We start from the raw sequence: 21,183 nt of genomic DNA on the forward strand, positions 1-21,183 counted from the left end.
CATAGTGTAAATTTAAAAAGGTACAAAGGGCATATGGTGAAAGGTCTCCCTCTGCTTCTGTACCCTGCTCCCCATTTTTATCCCTGGAAGCAGATCAATGTTACCGATTTCTTATATATTCTTCCAAAGAGCTCTGTGTTTATGCAAGCAAAGACACACACTCCTCCCCACCCTTGTTTTACAAATGGGATACAGTCAGAATTACTTACCTTAAAAATGTAATTTAGAGAATATTTTATATGAATACATAAAAAAGATTTTTCATTATCTTTTTAAAAAATAGATGGATTGGTACTAAAGAGTGTAATTCTATTTCTTTCACACTTTTTTGGGCTTCCCAGGTGGCTTAGTGGTAAAGAATCCACCTGCCAAGGCAGGAGACACAAGAGATCCCTGGGTCAGGAAGATGCTCTGGAGAGAGGAACAGCAGCCCACTCCAGTACTCTTGCCTGGGAAATCCCATGGACAGAGGAGCCTGGCGGGCTACAGTCCAAGGGGTCGCAAAGAGTTAGATGCGACTGAGAGACTGAGCATAGCACAGCACTGCACTTCCTCGCCCAGTTCTTCTTCTTGTAGGCAACCCAATGTGTCTAGTTTTGTATACATCCTTCCAGAGATATTCTAGGCACATGGAAACAAATAAACACAAACTCACACATTCCCTCACCCCCTTTAAAAATACACAAATAGATGCATACTGTACACTATCTCACCTTTTTTATTTTAAAGTATTTCTTAGAAATGCAAATAAAGTCTTTACTTGAATTAATGGCATTTTACCAATCTCAACTTCCCCGTTCTATCAATTTACCAAGGTCATATGTACTTATTACTGGGGGAAGACAGGTGAAGAGAGATTTCCTGGCCCACAGAAAATCTCTGTATGATTTCTGGAACTTCTTGGAAGTCTTAACATATGTCAAAATAAAAAACATTAAGAATATTTCCTGGGCTTTCCTGGTGGCTCAGTGATGAAGAATCCACGTGTCTGTGCCCGAGACATGGGTTCCATCCCTGGTCCAGGAAGATCCCACATGCTTGGAGCAGTGAAACCCTTGTGCCACAACTTTTGAGCCTATGCGCTGGAGCCCAGGAGCTGCAGCTAGTGAGGCCTGAGTGCTCTAGTGCCCGAGCTCTACTACAAGATTAGCCACTGCAGTGAAAAGCCTGTGCACCGCAGCTAGAGAAAAACCCACGCAGCAACAAAGACCCAGCCCAGCCAAAACGAAACAAATAAAATTTTGTAAAAAACAATATTTATTAGCAGTTATTCCAGATCAGTACATAAATAGCTTCCCTTTCTACAGGTGCATAGTCATACTTTTCATAAATAAAAATATTTATTAATAACTTAATATTTAATGTGTCCTCTCTGAAGGCTAGTATTTCACAGATTTCCTTTAAATTCCTAAAAATTAATGTGTCCTTACCGGTGTCCTCAGTCTTCGACTCCATGGTTAAGAGTGGTCCAGGTACCAAACCATATGTAACCATGATAAAGACTCCAGCAGGAAGTCAGGGGCTGAAGAAGCAGGAACACCCAGTTCTCATCCTAGTCTTCTGCTCACTCAAACCCTCCTGTTTCGGCTCTCGTCTGCAACACTGGGATGACCTGCCTTGGTTACCTTTCAGGTGTCTAAAGGGTTAGACAGGATGACAGATAGAACACTATTTACTTAAGTTGAATCCACTGTAAAAATAAAAGCCTTGGCAAGTGTGACTATCACCTATATCAGAATCCTCTACCTACAATCAGAAACAGGAATTGTCTCCACAGACATAAAGAACAGATTTGTGGTTTCCAAGGGGGAGCAGGCATGGGGGAGCGATGGGGTGGGAGCCTGGGGTTAGTAGATGACCTATCACATAAAGAGTGGATAAAGACAAAGTACAGCGCAGAGAGCTATACTCGATACTTTGTAATAACATATGTGGGTCCGTCTAGTCAAGGCTATGGGTTTTCCTGTGGTCATGTATGGATGTGAGAGTTGGACTGTGAAGAAGGCTGAGTGCCAAAGAATTGATGTGTTTGAACTGTGGTGTTGGAGAAGGCTCTTGGGAGTCCCTTGGACTGCAAGGAGATCCAACCAGTCCATTCTGAAGGAGATCAGCCCTGGGATTTCTTTGGAAGGAATGATGCTAAAGCTGAAACTCCAGTACTTTGGGCACCTCATGCGAGGAGTTGACTCATTGGAAGAGACTCTGATGCTGGGAGGGATTGGGGGCGGGAGGAGAAGGGGACGACAGAGGATGAGATGGCTGGATGGCATCACTGACTTGATGGACGTGAGTCTGAGTGAACTCCGGGAGTTGGTGATGGACAGGGAGGCCTGGCGTGCTGCAATTCATGGGGTCACAAAGAGTCGGACACAACTGAGCGACTGAACTGAACTGAACTGATGTGGGAAAAAGAAACTGAAAAAGAATAAATATATATATAATACTATATATAATGCTATATATAATAGTATGTGTATATATATATATATATATATGAAGCTGAATCACTTTGTTGTACACTTGAAACTAAACAACATTGTAAATGAACTATATTTCAATGAAAATATACTCACTAATTTTTAAAAGACAAGAATATTAAAAAGAATGATATAATGGTATAACTGAATCACTTTGCTGTACAGCAGAAATTAACACAATAACTGTATATCAACTACACTTCAATAAAGAAAAAAAAGAAAAAAGGACTTATAGCAGACACAATCTCTGTTTGAGTGTCAAAGAAAGCTGCAACTTACCCTATATTATTTTTGATTCAAAATAAAATTATTTTCTGAGCCCTCTGTTTTCTAATACAGTCACTAATGACTTTCGGAAAGGGTGCCACACAGCAATAATGATTTTAAAAATTTGCATTTAATAGCTATTCTGCCTCACTTCAGTGCACAGTTTAATAACCCATCTAACCTGGAGTAGGAAATGGCATCCCACTCCAGTATTCATGCCTGGAAACTCCCACGGACAGAGGAGCCTGGTGGGCTACAGTCCATGGGGTCGCCAGAGTCAGACACAGCTGAGCACACATGCACACGTAACAGACTGACAACCTGGCGTTAGTACATTTTGTAGGTAAATCATCCTGTTGGACACATCAAGGAGCAATTTTAGTTAAAACTCAGGCATTCTAAAGGGGTTTCACTCAAGGGGGATATTCAAAATGTTGGCCTCACCCAATCAGAATGGCACCTAAAGGCCACATTGGTTCATCTGGGCTGGGAAAGCAGAGTGCAGGTTTTATTTTTGTTTCTTGTTTTCCCTGAAAGGGAACTTCATGTTGAATTTCTCCAAGAATAAGACAAGGTAGCCAACACCTACCTTTAAATTTCTTCAAGCCAAACATTTTCCCCTCAGCATTCTATGGTGCAGAACTGGGAAAGATTCAACACCTTTTTTCTAAGGAAATGCGTGGCTTCTTGTGCAAAGTTCCTTGCTGCACACAGCTTGCTCAAAGTAGGTGCCCATTATCCCAGGAGATTAACAACACCAGGTTACTCAAATCCTCATGGCCTGCTGGTCACTGGGCCCACACTGATGGTATTCACCAGGTAAATGGCGATGCCCCAGGATCCAGGAGTTCTACAGTGCCCCCTGCCTGGAACGTTCTTCCCTTGACTCAGCCCCTCATTGCCGTCAGGTCTCTTCAGGAATACAGTCTCTCAGAAGGGCATCCCCTGATGATCTAACAGAGAACTCCCCTTCCCCATTTCTCTCTAGTCTATTTCCCTGATTTTACTTACTTTTCTAACACAGACTACAGGTCAGGGGGTGCAAGGCCACCAGAGGTCCTAAGATCCTGTCTTCTAACAAATAGGATAAGGGGAAAGAACAAAAATATAAAAGGTTCTGTGATACCACTTGAATAACTCTCTCTTCTAAGGCATGTCTGCTACAGGGTAACATTTTTACTGAGAGGTAGACAGTAGACTTTCCCGTTTCAGGACCCCAAGTGGGAAACCAAATGTTGAAATCAGATGTCAATACAATCAGCAATTTTGGTTTTATGTTGTTGTTGTTGTTGTTGTTTTGGCTTTGTCTCACAGCACGTGAGATCTTAGTTCTCTGAATAGGGATTAAACCCACTCCCCTTGCAGTGAAAGTGCAGAGTCGTGACCGCTGGACTTTCAGGGAAGTCCCAGCAATTTGGTTGAGTCACTGTATTCCTTAGGAGGCAGAGGCCGGGTCCCATCCACAGAGCTCCATCATGGAAGACCCTCTCTTTGCTCCTCCTAAGACAGAGCTCTGATGGAGAGCAGGGATCCTCTACCACTCTGACTTTTGAAACATAAGTGACCTCAGCAGAGAGCTAAGAAGCTGGCAAAAGTAACATCTTATTAAACAACTCTGTCCTTTAATAAAAATCTCTTACAGTTGTAAGCATGCATAATCCCTCAGAAGAGAAAATGTTTTTTTTAATGGCAGAAACTTTTATGTATCTGTCTCCCAGAGAGAATCTCTCTCACACTGCCTTAAAAAGAACTAATCAAATAATAATATAAAACTCTGGCAAGGAGAAGAGGGGATCTCTCTCCAGCTTAGGACACAGGCTCTCCAGCAGGCCAACATCTGCAAACCAGTCTATGCCCTTGGGATCACATGGATGGAAAAGTTGATTTAACTATTCCTTTCTTTGTTGTGGGGTGAAGGCCTCTCTCAGAGGGAGCTTGTATGATGCCTGTGGTTTTTCCAGTGAAAGAAAACTCACCCACACAACAAGCCTTTGCTGAGCCATTCTGAACTATCCTGTGTGACTCATCTTTGGTGCCCCAGGACACCCCTTAACAGAATTGTGACCCTTAACACTCCAGAAGATAGGGCACCAACACTTAACACAAGTGTGACCAGACAGTGGTCAGACCCTCCCTTACTACAGATGGGGCTCACTTTCATGACCTGTGGGCTGATTACAAGCCCCTAGTTTAAAAACTAAGTAGCCAAGTCATCTTGAACCCAGACCTGCAAAGGGGTGTGTCTTGCCAAGGCAGAGAGAGGAAAGTCAGCAGAAAAAAGACAGAAAGATGAGAGCAGAATTCATCACAATCCAAATTCAATTGGATTCTGAGCCTCTTATACTAACCAAAGCTCATTTCCATCAGTGCTAACTCCCACAACGAATGGAGGGAACCAATGGCACCCCACTCCAGTACTCTTGCCTGGAAAATCCCATGGATGGAGGAGCCTGGTGGGCTGCAGTCTATGGGGTCGCGAAGAGTCGGACAGGACTGAGCAACTTCACTTTCACTTTTCACTTTCATGCATTGGAGAAGGAAATGGCAACCCACTCCAGTGTTTTTGCCTGGAGAATCCCAGGGTCGGGGGAGCCTGGTGGGCTGCCGTCTATGGGGTCGCACAGAGTTGGACACGACTGAAGCAACTCAGCAGCAGCAGCAGCAGGGGCTTAGTAATGCAGATCTAGGGCATCAGGAGAGCTAAGTGGTTAATGCCACAGAGTCCTGGGGAGAACTGGCTCCAATTCTCTCTCAAGCCAGCCAGACAAGGTAAGGCCAGAAACTAGACAGATACCATCGCCCTAGGAAGAAGAAAGGCATGGTGGGAAAATGGGGCTTTTGAACCATGGTGTTGGAGAAGACTCTTGAGAGTCCCTTGGACTCCAAGAAGGTCCAACCAGTCCATCCTAAAGGAGATCAGTCCTGGGTGTTCATTGGAAGGACTGATGTTGAAGCTGAAACTCCAATAATGTGGCCACCTGATGTGAAGAGCTGACTCATTGGAAAAGACCCTGATGCTGGGAAAGATTGAGGGCAGGAGGAGAAGGGGATGACAGAGGATGAGATGGTTGGATGGCATCACCGACTCAACGGACATGGGTTTAGGTGGACTCCGGGAGTTGGTGGTGGACAGGGAGGCCTGGCATGCTGCGGTTCATGGGGTCTCAAAGAGTTGGACACGATTGAGTGACTGAACTGAACTGAAACTGTGAGAGCTGCTTATTATCTGCTTTCCCCTACTAACACATGCACACACACACACACACACACACACACACCACCCAAGACGTGATACTCTGAGTACCGCCTCTCCACTTTGATCAGGAAAGAACAGTGTTAGTGTCAATGTGAGAAGGGAGCCAAACTTTTGTGGAGAGAGGAACCTCTGAGGATCAAGAGGGGAGATTTCTCCCAGGACCAGGTTACCCAGAAAGCTTGGCGGCCCTGGGATAAGGTAGTCTGGAGACAGAAAGTGTCATTGAAGACTAAAACCCAGTTCTCAGCTTCCTAGAGGATGCACACACGTGCACGCTAAGTCAGTTCCCTCGTGTTCGACTCTGCACGAGACCCAGCGGACTGTAGCCCGCCACGGTCCTCTGTCCACCGGATCCTCCGGGCAAGAATCTCGTTGTCATGCCCTCCTCCAGGGGATCTCCCCAACCCAGGGATTCAAACCTGCAGCTCTGATGTCTCCTTCATTGGCAGGCGAGTTCTTTACCGCTAGCGCCACCTGGGAAGCTTCTCCTCAAGGACAGGAGAACTCTAAAGAGGAGGAAATCATCTTGAGAGGGACATCAACCTTTACTAGAGGGAGTGTGAAGTCTGAGTTGCTTCAGCCGTGTCCGACTCTGCGATCCTATGGACTGTAGCCCATCACGGTCCTCTGTCCATGGAATTTTCCAAACAAGAATGCTGGAGTGGGTTGCACGTCCTTCTCCAGGGGATCTTCCTGACCCAGGGATTGAACCCGCATCCCTTATGTCTCCTTCATTGGAAGGCGGGTTCTTTACCACTAGTGCCACTCGGGCAGCCCGAGGGAGTGTGAAAGGGTGGTGATATTTTTTTAAATCGATTTTGTTGCTCTCTTTTTTGTTTCTCCAGACAGTCCTTTATTCATTCAGCCAACAGTTAGTTATGAAGTGCCTGCTGTGGGTCATATGTTGCTGAAGGCTAAGGATACATAACAGTAAAAAAGACAGACAAAGCTTCTGCCTTCATGGACTTTATATTCTGGTAAAGAACACTGTCAATAATTTTTATAAAGCAGCAAATACTTAGGTGATGCTTTCCACATGTCAGACCCATTTCTAAACCCTTTCCATATAGTAACTCATTTTTATCTTTATCACAACCTACACCATAGGTGCTATTATTATCCCGTTTTCATAAATAAAGAAACCAAGGCATAGGCAGGCTAAGTAACTTGTCCAGGTGCCCCCAACTAGTAAATAACAGAACAAGAATCTGAACCCAGTAAGTTAAATTTTAGACCCATATTTCTAATCGAGACAGATTGGTATCAGTATGGGTGTGGGTTTGGGGGTGGTGACAGAGAAGGAGATGGAAATAGAGGTAGAGAAGCGGACAGGAGACCTCTGGGTAAATCATCTTGAAAGGGATTTAAGTTTCAGTAGAGGAGGCCAAATGAAAGAGAAAGATGGATAGATACATAGATATGTCCTATAAAGAAAACAGGCTTTAAAAAAAAAAAGAATGGAGAGAGAGTGGGGGTTTGGATAGGGTAGCCAGGGCAGGTCCCCCTGGAGCTGATCAGAGCAGATTCCCAAGGCTTGACTAAGCCACAGGCAAGTGTGCTCATGAGGGACCAGGTCCCAGGTCTTCAACAACAAACCCTGGAGAAGACCCACGGCTGGGAACACTTCCATTACAGCAGTCACTGTCCAGGGCCAGCTGAAATGCAGAAGACCCGTCCTTGTCATCTGCCTCCCTTCCTGGACCCAGAGTACCTCCCCACATGTGAACACCAGATCCCATGGAGAGAAGGGAAGGGAGTGGAAACCAGAAAGATGGGCCTTTCTACAAAAGCAGACTCAACGTTCTCCCCGGGTGCCTGTTTAAATTTTTGAATCTGAGTAACTTTACCTGACTCAACCAAAGCGTAAAGCCCCCTGGGCACCTCGCGTTCCGTCTAGCAGAGTGCAAGCTCGTTAAGGGCATGCAGATCAGTAATGAAAAAACGTAGACTGACTCTGCTCTCGACAGAGCGTCTGTGATGCTGCTGCCCCTACTGGAAGGCTACCCCTTTGGGAATGAGAGGAGAAAGAAGACACAGGATGAATAGCAGGAGAGGCTAAATGGGTCTGATGCTTTCCTTTAAGCTGGAACAGTCATGGTTGCACAGATGTTTAGTCACGGCAGGGGGAAGGAAGGAAACACTCCTGTTTAAGTGCATCACTGAAGACACCAGAACGATTACACACTACTTCTTCATAATCTTTCTAAAGCTTAAAGCGTAATTTAGAAGAAGCTGTTTGTGGCATTGCTGCATTCAGTTCCCAGCACAGATCTGGATGGGCCTGGAAGCAATTTCCAGCCTTCTGAACGTAGGTCACAAATATGTGTTCATCAGAAAGGGCATTCCAGTCAAGTGACTTCACGTATTTATCATCGTTTCCATGAAAGGTATTTATTAGCAACCTTTTGCACGAGGTTCAGGCAGCCCAGACTTATATGCAGAAATTAAGGAGTCATAATTCCTACCCTCTTGAAATTTAAATTTGACAATGTTCATTTGAACAATCAAAAGTAGGAAGTCAAGAGATACCTGGAGTGACAGGAAGGTTTGGCCATGAAGTACAAAATGAACTGGGGCAAAGGCTAACAGAGTTTTGCCAAGAGAATGCAAACACTCTCTTCCAACAACACAAGAGACTTCTCTACACATTAACATCACCAGATAATCAATACCAAAGTCAGATTGATTATATTCTTTGCAGCTGAAGATGAAGAAGCTCTATACAGTCAGCAAAAACAAGACAAGGAGCTGACTGTGGCTCAGATCATGAACTTTTTATTGCCAAATTCAGACTTAAATTGAAGAAAGTAGGGAAAACCACTAGGCCATTCAAGTATAACTTAAATCAAATCCCTCATGATTATACAGTGGAAGTGACAAATAGATTCAAGTGATTAGATCTGATACATAGAGTGCCTAAAGAACTATGACGAGAGGTTCATAACATTGTACAGAAGGCAGTAATCAAAACCATCCCAGAGAAAAAGAAATGAAAAAAGGCAAAATGGCTGTCTGAGGAGGCCTTAGAAGCAGCTGAGAAAAGAAGAGAAGTGAAAGGAAAAGGAGAAAAGGAAAGATATATCCATCTGAATGCTGAGTTCCAGAGAATAGCAAGGAGAGATAAGAAAGCCTTCCTCAGCGATCAATGCAAAGAAATAGAGGAAAACAATAGAATGGGAAAGATGAGATCTCTTGCAGAAAATTGGAGACACCAAGGGAATATTTCATGCAAAGATAGGCACAATAAAGGACAGAAATGATATGGACCTAACAGAAGCAGAAGATACTAAGAAGAGGTGGCAGGAAACACAAAGGAACTACACAAAAACAGTCTTAATGACCTGGATAACCAGGATGGTGTGATCACTGAACTAGAGCCAGACTTCCTGGAGTGTGAAGCCAAGTGGGCTTAAGGAAGCATTACTACAAACAAAGCTGGTGGAGGTGATGGAATTCCAGCTGAGCTATTTCAAATCCTAAAAAGATGATGTAGTTAAAGTGCTGCACTCAGTATGCCAGCAAATTTGGAAAACTCAGTAGAGGCCACAGGACTGGAAAAGGTCAGTTTTCATTCCAGTCCCAAAGAAAGGCAATGCCAAAGAATGCTCAAACTAATTGCACTCATTGCACATGCTAGCAAGGTCATGCTCAAAATCCTTCAAGCTAGGTTTCAATAGTACATGAGCCAAGAACTTCCAGATGTAAAAGCTGGATTTAGAAAAGGCAGCAGAACCATAGAGCAAATTGCCAACATCTGCTGGATCACAGAAAAAGCAAGGGAATTCCAGAAAAACATTTACTTCATTGACTATGCTAATGCCTTTGTGTGGATCTCAACAAACTGTGGAAAATTCTTAAAGAGATAGGAATACCAGACCACCTGACCTGTCTTCTGAGAAACCTGTATGCAGGTCAAGAAGCAACAGTTAGAACTGGACATGGAAAATGGACTGGTTCCAGATTGGGAAAGGAGTGCGTCAAGGCTGTATATTGTCACCCTGCTTATTTAACTTCTATGCAGAGGCCATCATGTGAAATGCTGGGTTGGATGAAGCTCAAGCTGGAATCAAGACTGCCAGGAGAAATATCAATAACTTCAGATATGCAGATGATACCACCTTTATGGCAGAAAGCAAAGAGGAACTAAAGAGACTCTTAATGAAGGTCAAAGAGGAGGGAGAAAAAGCCAGCTTAAAACTCAACATTAAAAAGACAAAGATCATGGCATCTGGTACCATCACTTCCTGGCAAATAGATGGGAAAAAATGGAAACAGCGACAGATTTTATTTTCTTGGGCTCCAAAATCACTGTAGACGGAGACTGCAGTTAGTTATGAAATTAAGGTGCTTGCTCCTTGGAAGAAAAGCTATGACCAACCTAGTGAAAGAAAGTGAAGTCACTCAGTCATGTCCAACTCTTTGTGACCCCATGGACTGTAGCCTACCAGGCTCCTCTGTCCATGAGATTTTCCAGGCAAGGGTACTGGAGTGGGTTGCCATTTCTTTCTCCTGGGGATCTTCCCAACCCAAGGATCGAACCCAGGCCTCCTGCATTGTAGGCAGACCCTTTACTGTCTGAGCCACCAAGGAAGTTAGACAACCTAGACAGCATATTAAAACCAGAGACATCCCTTTGCCAACAAAGGTCTGCATAGTCAAAGCTATGGTTTTTCCATTAGTCATGTATGGATGTGAGAGTTGGACCATAAAAAATGCTTAGCATGGAAGAATTGATGCTTTCAAATTGTGGTGCTAGAGAAGACTCTTGAGAGTCTGTTGGACAGCAAATAGATGAAACCAGTCCATCCTAAAGGATATCAATCCTGAATATTCATTGGAAGGACTGATGCTAAAGCTGAAGCTCTAATACTTTGCCCACCTGATATGAAGAACTGACTCATTAGAAAAGACCCTGATGCTGGGAAAGATAGAAGGCAGGAGGAGAAGAGGACAACAGAGGAGGAGATGTTTGGATGGCATCACAGATTCACTGGACTTGAGTTTGAGCAAACTCCAGGAGATGGTAAAGGACAGGGAAGCCTGGTATGCTGCAGCCCATGGGGTTGCAAAAAGTCAAACGTGACTTAGTGACTGAACAACAGAATTTGAACAATCATATAAGTGTACAACTGAACAAAGTTCATCTTCAATTATTCTCTACCCCACATGCCTCCACTAAGATGCAGTCAAGGAGGAGCTCTTTCTTATGTCCATCTAGCAATCCTGTACAGGACAGTCTCACTACTACTGATCTAAAAATCCCCTGTGTGCCACCTATTCGTCCTCCCTCTCCCCAAACCTCTGGAAACCATTGATCTTTTTTTTGTTCCCATAGTTTTACTTTTCCAAAATGCCATATAGTTGGAATCAAACAGTAGGTAAACTTTTCAGGTTGGCTCCTTTCACTTAGTAATATGTGATTATGTAATTGCATATTATGTAAACTTAGGAAATTAAGTTTCCTTCATGTTTTTTCATGGCTTCACAACTCACTTCTTTTTAGTATAGAATAGTACTCCATAGTTTGGATATACCACAATTTACTTATCCATTCACCTACTGAAGCCTGGTGGTTTCCAAGCTTTGGCAATGATGAATACATAAACCCACAGTAAACATCTATATGCAAGTGTTTGTGTGGGTTCAAGTTTTCAGCTCATTTGGGTAAATACCAAGGAGCTTGACTGCTGGATTATTTGGTAAGAACATGTTTACTTTGGTAGAAAGTGAAAGTGAAGTCGCTCAGTCATGTCCGACTCTTTGCGACCCCATGGACTGTAGCCTACCAGGCTCCTCTGTCCATGGGATTTTCCAGGCAATAGTACTGGAGTGGATTGCCATTTCCTTCTCCAGAGGATCTTCCCGACCCAGGGATCGAACCCAGGTCTCCCGCATTGTAGACAGACACTACCGTCTAAGCCACTACCAAACTGTCTTCCAAGTGGCTGTGCCATTTCGCATGCCTGCCAGCAACGAAGAAAGTTGCTGGTTATTAATACATCCTCACTAGCATTTGGTGTTGTCAGTGTTTTGGAAGTTAGCTCTTCCAATAGATACATAACGGCATGTCACTGTTGTTTTAATTTGCAGTTTCCTAGCGACATATGATAGGGAGCATCTTTTCATATGCCATTCCATTGCTTTTGCTGTACTCTATTCATTGGAAGAAATTCAACAGGTCCAGCCCACACTCAAGAGAAACGAACTACACAAGGGCATGAATAGCAGGAGATGGGCCCACTGGGATCATCTCAGAGGCTGCCCGACACAATTAGATTGAGAAGAGTGGAGGAGAGCAATTAGAAACAGTGCTTTTGAGGAGACTTGCTATCAAGAGAGGGCTTTCCAGGTGGCCCTAGTGGTAAAGAATCTGCCTGCTAATGCAGGAGACATAAGAAATACTAGTTTGATACCTAGGTTGGGGAAATCCCCTGGAACATGGCATGGCAACCCACTCCAGCATTCTTGCCTGGCTAATCCCATGGACAGAGAAGACTGGTAGGCTACGGTTCACAGAACTGCAAAGAGTCAGACACGACTAAAGCGACTTAGCATGAGGCACGCACACTAGCAAGAGAAAAAGAAATAAGCAGTTAGTTGCAGAAGGATGTGGAGTTAAAGGATGTTTTCATTTTATTTGTTTTACAACTAGAGCATGCTTATCAATAAAGGTGATATATTTGATATAGTGAATAGAAAACATGAAATAGAAATCTATTTTATACCTTTATTCCTAAATTTTCCAGATGTCTTGTGAACAACTATGTTTGAGCAACAAACCTGAGAGGGGATTTTTAAAATAGTCTGTTTTGTATCCATTCTGGAGGTCAGAAACAAGTACAGTTGTATCCCAGTGCTTCCAGCATGCTTACCTGTACAACCTCTAATCGCTGAAATCAGCCACATTTCAGCCATCATCCACTTCTACTGAGGCAAATGAAACCAATAGGCCTCCATGAGAGCAAACATTCTCTCCTGGCTTGAAAACAAGCCTACAGCTGCTTGGAAGAGGCAGGCTGCTGGGCAGAGAACAGCATGTGGCAAATGGCCCACTGACGCCAATTAAAATGTTACCCAACTGCTGTGATCATTTAAATCATAAATAATGTCTTCAGTTGCTTTATCTCCTGACTCTACAGCAACACAACAAACTGTGTACTAAACAGAGACAAAAGGAAATGAATGGGCCAATTAACTGGCGAAAGCAAATGTCCCAGATCTGTATCTGATGTTAGTCCACTGGAAACAAATAAGGATCAGACAACTGCAGGGTTGGGGGAGGACGATAAAAAATGTGCTTTCTTGCCCTTCCACCTTTAGAACCAATGCAAAACAAGACACAGAAGGGAAATGAAAGTGTTAGCTTTACTGCTGATAATAAGATTGAGATTTTAGAGCTGAGTCTGTTCTACTCCTTATCCTAACCTTGGGTCACTGTTATCTTATATTGGGGCTGGGCAATGAGGGAAGAAAAAGAACATGAACCTTCACAGCTTACAGCCTCCTAATGGATTTGCTCTTCTTTGAGAAAGAGGAGCCATTGGACATCACCTGCCATGACAAATATGGGGGCCAAAAATTTAAAGTGAGTAAAATGCAAGATCTTGTTTTTGCAGGATTAGTAAGAAATACTATCTTTTATTCAGTTTGGACTACTGAAAATCACAAAGGTTAAGGGAGTGACACTTATACCCAGATGACAGTACACTGAACCAAGAAAACCCTCAATGGCTTCCAAATGGTCATGTCTCAACCCTTGTCTAGGGGGAGACATCAGAGAAGATTACAATCTTGAAAACAGGGAACAGGTGAGGATGGATGCCAACAAGCTTACCCCAGTTTGTGTGCTCTCAAAGTTCATGTTAGAACAAGATTTTATTGAAATTCCTTCTTTTCTGGAAGGGAATGAGGAAAGGGTGGACAGAGGCTCACGGCATTTGCCTGCAGAAGTTCCTTCACAAAGAGACATGGCATGGTGAGTGGGGGTGGGGGTGGGAGGGTTCCTCTCTAACAGCAGGACAAATACACACCAAGAAAGGAAATCCAGCAGGTTTTTATCAAGCATTCACAGTGCACCAAGCTCTAGGCCATGTCCTGGGAATGCAGGAATAAACTCACACTTATGGAGACCCAAAAAGCTACATTCTGGGATAAGACCCCCACCACCATCATCACTATGAGCCTTGAAGAGTTTCACAGCATGAATACTCAACCACTGTGGGGGTTCAGTGGCGAATCCCTTTCCCTGGAGTCATTTCCCACTTACTCAGATATGTTCCAGGCACTATGGTGAATTCAGAGGATCCAGCAGAGGAGAAGCTGAGTCCCCATTAGGCTTACGTTCCATTGTGGCAACAAGTCTCCTTTCGGAAAACACCCTAATGTGTGCTCTACTCCACCAGAAATTCTGTATGATCTAAAAGTCCCTCTACTCTATGACTCTTCTTTAACTCTCTTGGTTTCGCCTATATCGAGAAGCAAGCTTCCTGCTAGTAATACTAGATTCAGCCTAGACACCCTCTCCTCCAGAAAGCTTTCCCTGATGTCCTTAGGAGACTGGGCTTGGTGGCTTGATCCTGTGGCACACTGCATTTTATGTTCCTTGAAAGCAGGGGCAGTTTCTCATTCAACACCATTCCCCCTCCTGCCCCCTAGCTTGATTGCAAGCTGGAATCAAGATTCCTGGGAGAAATATCAACAACCTCAGATACGCAGATGATACCACTCTAAGAGCAGAAAGTGAAGACGAACTAAAGAGCCTCTTGATGAAGGTGAAAGAGGACAGTGAAAAAGCCGACTTAAAACTCAACATTGAAAACACTAAGATCGTGGCATCCGGTACATCATGGCATGTCGACCTTTGCCAACAAAGGTCCCTATAGTCAAAGCTATGGTTTTTCCAGTAGTCATGTATGGATGTGAGTTGGACCATAGAGAAGGCAGAGCATGGAAGAACTGATGGTTTCTAACTGTGGTGCTGGAGAAGACTCTCGGACTGCAAGGAGATCAAACCAGTCAATTCTAAAGGAAATCAATCCTGAATATTCACTGGAAGGACTGATGCGGAAGCCGAAGCTCCAATACTTTGGCCACCTGATAGGAAGAGCCAGCTGACTCATTGGAAAAGACCTTGATACTGGGAAAGATTGAAGGCAGGAGGAGAAGGGGACCACAAAGGATGAGATGGCTGGATGGCATCACCAACTCAATGAACATGGGTTTGAGCAAACTCTGGGATATAGTGAAGGACAGGGAAGCTTGCCATGTTGCAGTCCATGGGGTCCAAAAGTGTTCGACTGGACTTAGAGACTGACAACAACCACCCACCCCCCCGGCATAGATCAGGGTGCCTACTGCTGAGTGTATGCTTGTTGATGTATACTTGCTGCCCTAAACAGTCTCTCCAACCAAAATGATCTAAAGTGCTCCAGTACCTAGGAAGTCTCAATTCTCAAAATTCCAGGGACAGATTAAGGGTAGAACCAAGTATAAAAGCAAAGCTGGGGACTTCTGGTGGCTTGCAGACTATCCTGGGGAAAGACATGGGATACTTGAGGTGGGGAGGGGGGGGGACAGGCAGAAATACCTAACATTATTCGAGTGCCAGAAGCTCCCTTGAATCTGCCTCAAGGTAAATGGACACCACTCTTAGGGAGAGGTTTCGGTGGGTCAGCTTTGAGGCCCTAGCTGCGGGAGGCCGGGGCAGCCGCCCGCCCGGCTCGCCCCAGGCCCCCGGCAGGAGGCGCGCGAGGGCCTCAGGGTGCCGCTGGCTGGGAGGAGCGGGCGCTGGGCTGGGTCCCAGGCCGGGCGGGGCTCTAGGGCAACTTTTTGGTTGGTTGCCGCCGGGGGCTGATCGCCCAGGCCCCTTTTAAACGGGGTGTCTCCCTGTCTCTCTCCCCTTTCTGCCTCCGCGCGCGACTCGGTAAGTGGCTTTCGACCAGCTCGACGCTGGAGCCCTCCGCGTGGCCCGGGGGTCTCTGCAGTGGCACTTACCAGGGCCGCCCCTGCTCTCCGCGCGTCCGCCCCATGTGGGCGGCTAGGGCTAGTCTTCGACCCCAGCTCGGCTCTCCCTCAGAGAGGCCTCCCAGGCCCCAGGGGAGCCGCTGTGAGAGCTCTTCTGCGGCCAGGACATCCTCAGGGTACCGGGGACCCTTCCTCCCCAGAAATAACTCTCTTGGCGCCTAAGGTCCCTCTTTCCCCCAGGGGCCGAGGCGCGCGTCACTTGTGCCTGGGATCCCGATGCTCAAGGGATCCGGGCCACATGGAGCTTCAAGCTCCTTTTGCAATGAAAAGAGAAAAAACAAACAAGACTCTTGGAGGAACCGACCCGGGACGGAGGCGCGGAGCCCTGGACGGCGTCCGAGTTGGGGCGCACGCGGGGCCCCCGCCTGCCCGGGGGCTCTGGGGACTCTGACATGGTCTATTTAGGAAGCGGATGAGATCACGGGCCTGAAACACTTTAGCCTTCAAGGCAGAGCAGTGTTAATTCCGGTGTTAGCAAGAAACGGAGGTAATTTCGCCCACACAGGCATTCCCCCTCCGCAAATGCCTCTCAGTTGCCACTTCGCTCTGTGGTTGCGCTCTTTAAAAGGTCTGCGTGACGCTTGTGGGAGCGGTTAGCTACTGTGAGCCTTGATGAGGGAGCAGTTTCTCTCCCCCACATTCCCTTTTTCAGCACTGACACTAAATTATGCAGCATGGGACCCTCTTTCATAACATGTGTGGAGTCTCATGAGCGTGAGGCCCGTCATCGTTTTCTGGCCTGAGAAAAAGTCGGAACCTCTGGGGTTCTGACTTGTGTCCGCCAAGATAAACAGGAAAAGTGGCCCTAGAGAAAGTTTGTCTCGAGGAAGCGTTTCTAAGTTTCACTCTGGTCCTCAGCATTAGAGGGCATTTTAAGTGTTTTACCGGGATACATTCCTATAGAAAGCGTTACTCCCCGGATTTAATAAAACTTGTAAAGATCTCAATTTATAGCTGACTGAATCGTTATCATTGGTGCCGCTTAGTAATCTCTTGAAATGGGAGGCTTGTGGGATGTTTACATGTTTGCCTCAGTGGTGAAAGACCCTTTTACTGATCAGAAAGTATCTGATTTTACTGATGCGAGCTGTGTCCTAAGCATGCCCCCCCCCTTTTTTTTAAACAATTCCCTTTAGGAGAGGGACATGGCTGAGAGCCAGTGTCTATTTAAAGACTGTGGGAACTGAGCAAGTGTTGACAGGACTGTTCTCAATTCGATGGCCTCTGCCTCAATACACTAGTTTCAGGCTTCCTTTGCTTTCTTTTTTTAATGTGAAGAGTTTGTTTCCATCTTTCATGGGTAAATTACCAGTAATGTTTATATTTTTTCCCCAAGTTGATATTGTTCCATGCTAGTGTAACAAGGAGATAAAGTTAGAAAGATGGTGACGCCCAGGGTGTCTCCTTGCTGGGAATTTCAAGAGATTCCCAGTGTCAGGAAATTGGGAAAATATTGCTGTTTTACAGGAATTCTACCCCAAGTTAGCTCTTTAGTCACCAAAGGTAAATAGCCCAATAACATACTCTTTACCAAAAAAAAAGACACAAAATGCCCAAAACAATATTGTAATTATCCTCTAATTAAAGTAATTTTTTTTAAATTAGTGGTATTCTTAACATTGTTTCTCTCTCTTTCCTACCAGGCTGACAAGATACTGACAAGCTTAAGGTATGGACCAAATGGAGAAAATCTGGCTTGAGTTATTAAATAGTTGGATAGAATTCTTGGCCAAGGATGAGAACCCTAATCTGATTGGATATCCTCTGCTCTGATGGGTTAAAGGATTTACCTGAGGCCAATTTGATGGGCAGGAATTTATTAAGTGCAATCACATCCTCCCCCTTTAAACATTATATTTTAAATAAAATGGGGGGGGGCTCTAGTAAATAGATAAGAATTTATTATGCCAAGAGCAGTGTTATTTTACAAAAGTATTTTTAAGTGATTGGCATCTAATCTTTAAAGATGTTTATCTTTGGCAATGGTGGCCATTTTGAGTTTTAATGTCAGAATATTGCTATGCCTGATTTGACAATATGTAGTTCATTGGGGAATTCATTTTCCTTACCTGAACTGCTTTTATAAACATGGTTTAGTCACTATATTTTCTTAATATCTAATTTAGTAATTGCTGCTCTAATTACCTACTGTGATACTTCTCTTACAGGGCTGGTGCTTGAAAGAAGCTTTTCCAGGAGATAAGGTGTATTTGAACATGTGATGATTGATATACAGAATAGAGCTTTTTGCTAATTGTCCTTTTCATGGTGGTAGCAGGGGTGAATTAAAAAAAAAAACTGCCAAGTATCTGTAAGAATATATATCTGCCCTGTAGAGAATTTTCGGCAGAATTCAATTCCATTATTTAAAACAGTTTTTTTAAATAAGATCCAGCCTGAATCTTGACACAGTAGCTAGACAAGCCATTCTACAACTATCTTAAGAGAATTTGGCTAGCTGCTTTAATTTACAAAGGTTATTTTTAAATCCCATTCTTTTGACTATGCTAAACCTCGGGGTTTTGTGCTTGCAGTTTTGTCTAATCATTTTGATGATTAAATTTGACCCCTTGTATAGAGAGGACAGATCAGTGGAGGAGTTTGTTGCATAGCATTTTGAGGGTTGGGGCTGAGGAACTGTTCTACACTTTGATTATAGTGGTAATTCCATTTGTCAGAAATTTTGAGTGAGTTTTACTGAATGTAAATTCAATTTCAATAAATATGACTTTAAAACTTTTCCCTTTCTGGCATCTTAAATGACATTTCCAATGAAATCTGTGGGAAGAGGGTCTTGGGTTAGTGATTAAGCTGCTGAGAATAAAGTGGGCAAAAACATCAAAATCACCTTGGGGTCATCTAAGTGTGTAAATGCTTGAGAAACAGTCAAGGGATGTGTTGCCTTACCCATCAAGGGTATACAAGTTTTCTTTATAGATGTTTCAGACAACAGCTTTTGGCAGGGTGTGAGTGGTATGACACTTCCGTGTCTCTTGACAATGTATATTAGTAGCCACATGGTAGCAGAAAATGAAGTGTGAAAATTACACGACAAAATTTAGGCTGGCTTGGGCACATACTGGCTAAACCAGGGAATTAAGTGAGGTGTGAGGTTCTAGTGAAAGTTGCTCAGTCTGACTCCGACCCCATGGACTGTAACCTGCCAGGCTCCTCTGTCCAGGGAATTCTCCATGCCAGAATACTGGCATGGGTAGCTGGTCCCCTCTCCAGGGGATCTTCGAAATCCAGGTCTCCCATATTGCAGGCAGATTTTTTACCAGCTGAGCCACCAGAGAGAATGCTGAATAACTGGGTTAATGGCAAAGCTGGATGCATAAATCATGTGGATATTTTCCATGGGGATGTTCAAGGGTTCTTTTGAAAAGGGATGGGCCAGTTCATTCCTGTGGATAACAGGTCTAGCCACAGCCTGTTGAGCCCTACTCACCATGACCAGGAACACTGGCAGCTGTGTTGGGCCATCTTACTATAGGAGGAAGCAGGGCTTTCAGGTGCCTTCTTGTGCTTCCAGGTATGGTACATAATGCTCCATCTCCCCCAACCCATTTCCCTGTACCCTAACAATGGAGAGTTCCAATACCTTGGTTAAGTAAAATCTAGGCTCACCAAAGCGAGTTGCAGTCAGCTTGCCCTCCTTGGCATCATACGTGCCTACGTGTTGTGCTAAAAGCAAGAGTAACTAAGCATGCCTCAACTACCAGGGCCTGAGGAGAAGCAAATCTGGAGCTAAAATGTTTTCAGAGGACTTGTTATTCCAAGGGAGGAGCTTTGGGCATGAAGAGAATCTTTATCTTTTATACCCCCAACCACATTCCCTGAATGATCAGGGGGTGGCTTATAAACAAATAGGGGCTTTCCTGATGGCTCAGACAGGAAGAAGCCACCTGCAATGTGGGAGACATGGTTTCAATCCCTTGGGTGGACCAGGGATCTCCTGGAGAAGGAAATGGCAACCCATTCCATATTGTTGCCTGAAGAATCCATGGACAGAGGAGCCTAGAGTCCTCTGTCCATGAGGTCACAAAGAGTCTGACACAACTAAGCAAAGAGCAAACAACATGATAATTCGAGGGGAGAACTGGTGCTGAATTTCCAAACTTTGGCCACCTTATGCAAAAAGCCAACTCATTGGAAAAGATCCTGATGCTGGGAAAGACTGAGGGCAAGAAAAGGGATGAGGATGAGATGGTTGGATGGGATCATTAACTCAAAGGACATGAGTTTGAGCAAACTCTGGGAGACAGTGAAGGACAGGGAAGCCTGGAGTGCTGCAGTTCGTGGGGTCTCAGAGTCAGATGAGACATAGCAACGGAACAAAAAAAGCTCAGCAAGTAGAGTGCAGGATATAAAACCAAGCCAGAGTAGACCTGATGCTTCAAGGCTCCCACCAGTATGACTGAGCTTCCTAGGAGTCAGAGGAAATCCAGTTGGTAAACTGGTCATTTGGCACTTGAATGTAAATTTTAAATGGACAAGGTGGAGGAGGCAGGATCATTTGTATTCTAGGCTCCCTGGAACCCAAATAAGATTCTCATATCTCCCTCATGATCTGAAATAGAATAGAGAAAGTGGGTAACTAAATGGGAATCTAGAGATAGTAAGAAATGATGCATTTGACCAGGGTAGTAAGATCAGTCAGCCAGTGACCCCTGTGGGCCAAAGTTGGGGATAAAACCTCAAGAGGAAAGCCATGTTGAGACTGAATAAGTAAACAGAGACGTGTATGGAAGACTTATTTTAATTTTGTACTTATAAAAATTGCCTTTCCAAAATTTGCCCTGTGTTTGTAAACTGAAAAGTTTATAAACTGATTCTGGTATTTTATAAATAATTGTCTTACCTAAACTATGCAATCAGAGCTAGCAAGCCCCCTGGTGGAGTTTATCTGTACTGCAAAGGCCAAGTATCAAGGTATCCTCCACAGCTGCCAAATGCATTTCCGGAATAGCTCCACATCAATCTGGTTCAGTTCAGTCGTGAGATAAAACCCAGGATAAAATTCAGGATGATGTAGGTCACCATGATTTGTTTCTGGGAATGTAGTTGATGGAATGATTTTCCAGTTGGGCAAATGCTCTGACATATTACTCCCACTATCTATGGCAGAACAGAGCCCATTGTATTATTTACAGGCCTTCT

The 21,183-nt window shown here is 44.4% G+C and overlaps 1 non-coding gene across 1 annotated transcript; it reads left to right on the top strand.

Moving 5' to 3' along the window:
* The first annotated feature begins 17,749 nt into the window (after positions 1-17,749).
* Positions 17,750-17,822, top strand: LOC138080494 (small nucleolar RNA SNORD93). Its single transcript, XR_011144958.1, has one exon. It is a non-coding gene; the product is annotated as a small nucleolar RNA SNORD93 (small nucleolar RNA).
* Positions 17,823-21,183: the final 3,361 nt, after the last annotated feature.

Source organism: Capricornis sumatraensis, chromosome 5, assembly GCF_032405125.1.
Source record: "Capricornis sumatraensis isolate serow.1 chromosome 5, serow.2, whole genome shotgun sequence".
Classification (NCBI taxonomy): Eukaryota; Metazoa; Chordata; class Mammalia; order Artiodactyla; family Bovidae; genus Capricornis; species Capricornis sumatraensis.